The sequence below is a fragment of the Diadema antillarum genome, unplaced genomic scaffold (assembly GCF_040938485.1).
Source record: "Diadema antillarum isolate AM-2024a unplaced genomic scaffold, OU_Dant_1.0 scf00000061, whole genome shotgun sequence".
NCBI lineage: Eukaryota > Metazoa > Echinodermata > Echinoidea > Diadematoida > Diadematidae > Diadema > Diadema antillarum.
In genome coordinates this window covers 1,295,201-1,301,301 of record NW_027270950.1, presented here as the reverse complement: position 1 = coordinate 1,301,301, position 6,101 = coordinate 1,295,201, and the positions used below count along the sequence as shown (strand labels likewise).

Here is a 6,101-nt window from a genome sequence, read left to right as displayed (position 1 = left end):
TTACTTCGTTTTTGTTCATTTTGAATGCTTGCGATTGAAGCTGCTAATAAAGAAAAGTAAATTGATCAGAAAATATGTGGTATTTTAATCATTTAACTGTAAGAACATTACTAGGTATGAAACAAGAGAAGTATCATTGGAAATTTTTATATTGCTCTGTCTGATGATGGACTTACTTTATGTCATTTAAAAATGGTGCTTAACCCATTTTGATATCAAACTCTTCACATATGCACAGTACATGAAAATATGGTTATTTAGATCTTTTGAATGTTTAGGCCTATCAAGAGAATGATACAGTGCACTCCCGTTATAATGAACATGGTTATAACGAAATTCCGGGTACAACGAAGTAAAAATTCAGGCCGCAGAATTATCCACTCTATGTTCTTTAATCCTTATTGTTTATTTGTTTGGTTATAACGAAATTTCGATATAGCAAAGAAAGAAAAGTGCCGGTCCCGAGGATTTCGTTACAACGGGAGTCCAGTGTATAAATACACATGTAGTGCATAATAGGCTTGTGAAACTTGGAAAGAGATAGAAATATAACAATTATGTTTTCCGTAATACGTCATGAAATTATTCCAAACATAAATGTTGATAAAGCCCTGTTGAAATTTGTTACTCATGACTGTAGTGTACAATATTAATTTTCTTTCTTATGAGTTTCATTCATGCATTCAACCCACTATATTAGCACAATTCTGAAATTTGCGCAGTTCTGTTTTGTTTACATCTTAAATAAATGACATTACAGAACATGATTTTTGCATCTCATCTATTCAGTTGCTAGTGCTGTTGAAGTATAAACGGATTAACAGGGAAATAAAGCTGGGAAAAATGTATTATGGCCTGTTAATGAGGGATATAAGAGAGAAAAAAATGTTCCTACATAAAAAACAAAAAAAATATAGATTTCAAACTTTCTAAACGAATTTTTCTTAAACTCAAAATTGCACAGAACAAGTTACAAGCAGGGCGTGTGGCTGAAGCTTGTACTGTGTGATTTTGAGGTCATAACTGCATGTGGCCTTATCTCCAGGAAAGAAAGTATAAAGTTGGTAGCATAATATGTTATGTTGCATATTTTGTACCATATGTTACAGAATATCTATTCGATGTCTTAAGTGAAGAACTTATATTTTTTCTTGTTTTTTCTGTTAGTTACCTTCTATAAATCAGCTAGTGCTTAAAATAAAGTAAGGCCCACAATGCACTCAGGGACCTACACTTCCGGAAAAAAAACCCCACTGTCAATGATAATGTATGCTCCACAGCATTCTTGCAGTGATTATATGATTTTGTAATTGAATGGTTTAAGAGCGTGGTGGAAAATATTCTGGTTTATTGGTGTCGATGTAATCAATTGTAAGGAGTATCTATGACTAACGTGAAATAGAAAATGATTAGTCAAACGAAATACATGTGGGCCTATTATACCTTCACGCCATTAATAATCCCTAAAAACATGGAAACGCAGATTACAGGATTCAGACAATGAATGGATGGTGAAAAACAGTGTTCAAAAGGACATACGTAAGCATTGAGCCTTTCTTCTATTTATCCCCACAGAGATCATGAAATATCCGTATTATAAGCACTCATGAACATTTTGAACACGCACATTTCAAGTCTTGTCTTTTAGCTTCCCCTAGCTCTATTTTCATCATGCATCATTTTGGCTTCACAACTTAGGGATGTGATTATATTATATCATGATATATCTAGGATGTGTATTTGTAAACATACGTTTTGTATATACACTTGTAAACATTCTTTTTTGAAACAAACTTAATAAATGAAATGAAAAGAAGAATATGCAAGCGCAAGCGGTGTTAAATATTTGCAATCAGGCAAAGGGATTGGAAGTTGATGGGAGGAGAAAGATTTCTCAAGATTTTTCCCACCAAAACTAATTGTTTGGAACAAATGTTCAAACAGAAACACACGCTTAGCAGTAAGCTTGAAGCCTCGATCTGTCGTGTATGCTTTTCATGTTATGACATTCAGCTTTCTAATCGGCCTCCGGTCGGATTCAGAGGTCGGATTACGTAACTCTGTTTTCAGCATGATCGTTATTAGATTAATCGTCCAATCACAGTTCATGATATCAGTCACGTGACATGTTGCTAGCCAAATTGTTTAAAGCAGTTGGAACGTATCGATAAGCGTCGAATAACGCTTCAAAGGTTATTATGCTCTCGTTTTTGTCGATTTAAATTCATTCTTGATGTCATCGTCGTCAGGTAAGTTCCAAGAAATACTGTCTTCATATGAAGAGTAACACGTCTCTTTGTTCCAGCTCAAATTATTTTGTAAACAACTAGAGCGTAAACGCCTACGAGAGTTGAGCCGCGTAGTCCCATTCGTTGCTTTTGCTGTTATCGTTCACGCTATGAAAGACTGCACGTACACAGTTCTTCTTCTTCTTCTTCTGATTAAGTCTGCCTCCTTCAATAGACTGAAGATTCTTGCAGACTGGTGCTATTTACATTATAATACAATTTATTTACAGATATTTACAAGCACATAGAAAATTTGACGAAAATACTAGCCACTGTGATCAACCGTTAGAGTCTAGACGGTTTCGAAATGATCCCACAGATGGCGCTGAAACAATTTCTGACGACAGGGAATTCCAGTTCCTTACAGTTCTTGGGAAGAACGAATGGCGATGCGATTCAGTTCTCGAATATGGTACCTGATAGGAGTGTGGTTGCGAGGCTCTCGTTAACTGAGTAGCCTGTTTGATGATATAGTCCTGTGCTGAAAGAGGAGTGAGATTATTTTGTATTTTGTACATCATAATTAGCCTGTCATTTTCTCTGCGCTGTTCCAGAGTGGTCCAATTAAGTTCTTGTAGCATTTTGGTGACACTCGAGGTGTTATGGTAGCGATTTAAAGTGAATCGCGCAGCTCTTCTCTGGACCATTTCCACTTGGTGGATTAGGTTCTTGGTAGATGGGTCCCAAACTGTGGAAGCATAGACCCTACTCAACAATTGGTCGAACCAACGTTTTGTAAGCTGTGGCTTTAACAATATGATCAGAAGATTTTATGCGAAGATTGCATTTTAGAAATGCAAGCACGTTATTGGCTTTATTGACAGTATTGTTGATGTGTTGGGTCCACTTCAAATCAGAAGTTATGGTTACACCCAAGTACTTCATGGATTCAACAGATTCAAGAGGGGCGTTATTTAGATGATACACGTGTTGCACCTTACTTCTTTTCCTGGATATTGTCAAAACCTTACACTTATCTGTGTTCAAATCCATCATCCATTTTTTCGCCCAGTCACCAATTTTGTTTAGGTCCTCTTGAAGATTTTGCATATGATGTTGATTGTCGATGGTCATGTAAGAAATTGTATCATCGGCAAAAAGGCGAACCTTTGACGCGAGACCATCAGGCAAGTCATTGATGTAAAGTAGAAAGAGGCAAGGCCCAAGAACCGACCCCTGAGGCACTCCAGATCCTACCGCTACTGAAGAAGATTTAATACCATTCAAAACGACCCTCTGACTTCTTCCATTGAGAAAACTTTGAATCCATTTCAGATTTTTCCCCCTGATACCGTAGTAGTCCAGTTTACGTAAAAGCCGCTCATGCCCAACCTTGTCAAAAGCTTTTGAAAAATCCATGACTATAACATCCGTTTGACGTCCTGCATCCGAGTTCCTATGTAAATCGCTTGTGAAACCAAGTAATTGTTGTTCACATGACATGTTCAGTAGCATCCTTGACCGAAAGATCAGTTTGTATCTGGTCGTCGGGGAAATGTTCCGCGGAGACTGCGTCTGGCTTCACGGATCCCCTCCTTATTACGGAGGAGAGCGATAACGTCAAAAAAAAAATAAAAGACTCCTCATCCGGACAGACGGATCTTTCTGTGACTAGGCCTAATGCACTTGTCAATGTAATGACGCACCCCACTACCCCCGGACATGGGTGCGTCATGGTCATTTTTTGACTGACCACACGGGGTTTTTGACGGACACCACAGTCACTTTTTGACGGACATAACGCTGCAAGTGATGAACACCACAGTCACTTTTTTGACGGACAACACGTTGAAAGTGACGCACACCTCGGTCACTTTTTTGACGGACATCCTCGGTACATTTGACGCACCCCCGTAAATACTGAAACGATTTTTGCATACGTTTTATTCAAGCAATTTCATTTTCTTTTGGTTCGTACACATAATTTGTAAAAGTATCGGCAAGTTTCCCTTACCATGTAAGCACCGTATTGTCATTCACCGTACATCACGCTGCTGCTACGATATTCCGTGCAGTAGTATGTATTCTGTGCATGCAATCCATACATGACAATCACATGTGTGCAGAATGCGCTGTGTGTGCGCGGCCATTGCTAGTGCGGTGGATGCATACTGCTGCAGCGCAGGTAGGTACACACCACGCGCACGCCACGGCATTCATATTCCCGCGCCGCTCGAGTACTGCGTAACTACAGCCAAGTCGCGGTACGTAGAGATTCGCACAGCTAACAGCGTCGCGCGCGCGTCTGGCCAGCTGGTCGGGCTATCCCGCGAGCAGAAAATGGCATGCGGCAAGCAGTTCTTCTGCTGCCGTTTCGACACGAAAGATTGAACTAAGTTGTTACATCGCTGAACAGTCCCTGGTTTGAGATTGAGTATGCATGATTTCATGGGTTTGTTGGAGGGAAAATGTAAGGAGAAAGGGTGGCTTTTAAATTCTTTGCTTGCCAGATTCTGGCAAGCATTTTTTCCTCTTATTCCAAAACGCTTCCCGACTTTGATTTTCACTTGCCGCGGGAAAGCGCTCACTGTAATTTCACTCGCGGTACGTGTATCCAGCATGCAAAAATGCGTGTTATTTTCCATAGCCAAGTGACGTACCATGACGCACCCCTCGGTCAAAAATTTGACGGACAAAGCTGGTAAAATGACGAACACCTGGGTCACAAATTTGACGGACCAAACGAGGAAATGACGCACCCATGTCCGGGGGTAGTGGGGTGAGTCATTACATTGACAAGTGCATAATGTACATTGTATGAATTTTACTAATCCCTATGTCGTTATGAAATGCCCCTTGGCTTTGTCTACTTTAGTAAGTTAGACTTCGACTTTCAGTCTTTGACTTTAACGTAACACTACAGTTACTGAACTCGAGTTAGTGAGTCAGATAAATTCAGGGAACTCTAAGATAAGAAGACCAAGATGGCATCGATGATGGCATGTAAAATGGCAAAGCCAGGGTCGGCAGGGAAGATCATTCCAGTCCCGTATTTGGCCGTATGCCATGGGATGGTTCAGTCTCATCACAATCGGTCTCGAAAAAATTTTAGCACTTTGGTCTTGGCAGCAGACAGACCGAATAGCAAGGCTTTCGCATGAGGTGTCCTACTTCTGATGAGGGGCATTTCTTGCGCTCTTACGTGTGATACGTCTTACTGCTTTTGTCCTACCAAAAAATCCAAAACTAAAAAAAAAAAGAAGTAAAAAACATGGATTTCCAAATCCAATCACCAACAGCAAAACTGAAGAGTGAAGTTGAAGACAGTAGGAAAGAGTTCACATGGTTTAATTCAGGCCACCTGTTTATTTTACTTTGGAACATTTGTTGATTGTTACTAATACTAGAGACCGTAGAGTTTGTAGATCCTATCTAGATCTTTTCTACTAGATCTAGACTTCAGAAATTTCTAATCAGAATAAATTAGAATTTTTAAATAAAATTTAATCTTCATTCACACAGTTTAGATAGATTAAAAATGCATAAGCTACATGTAATTACTCTTTGACTGTAAAGTTAAATGTGTGACTGTGTGTGTGTGTGTGTGTGGGGTGGTCATGGGGGCAAAAAAAAAGGGGGGATGGGATGGGGAGAGGGTGACCCCCTCCAATACCTCAACAGTAGCAACAATTGGATTAGAGATGTGAAAAATACACAGTTATTCACCATCAAAATGAAAGCAAGCTCACCATAATTCGACTGCCAACTGAATATGAATCTAGCTTTTGCATGCAATGGAATTTTGGCACGGGAGGTCAAACATTGATGCAGGTTTTTTACATAACAATGTAGGCCTAAAGCAAACAACTTCTC

At 39.5% G+C, this 6,101-nt stretch overlaps 1 protein-coding gene across 1 annotated transcript in view; it reads left to right on the top strand.

Annotated features, from left to right (window-relative positions):
• Nucleotides 1-2,156: 2,156 nt before the first annotated feature.
• The window catches only part of LOC139716119 (cytosolic carboxypeptidase-like protein 5), a 29,834-nt gene continuing 25,889 nt past the window's right edge, over nt 2,157-6,101 (top strand). Inside the window, exon 1 of the mRNA XM_071627675.1 lies at nt 2,157-2,249. The gene's annotated coding sequence lies outside the window, so the exon portion shown is untranslated. The remainder of the gene's footprint in view (nt 2,250-6,101) is intronic.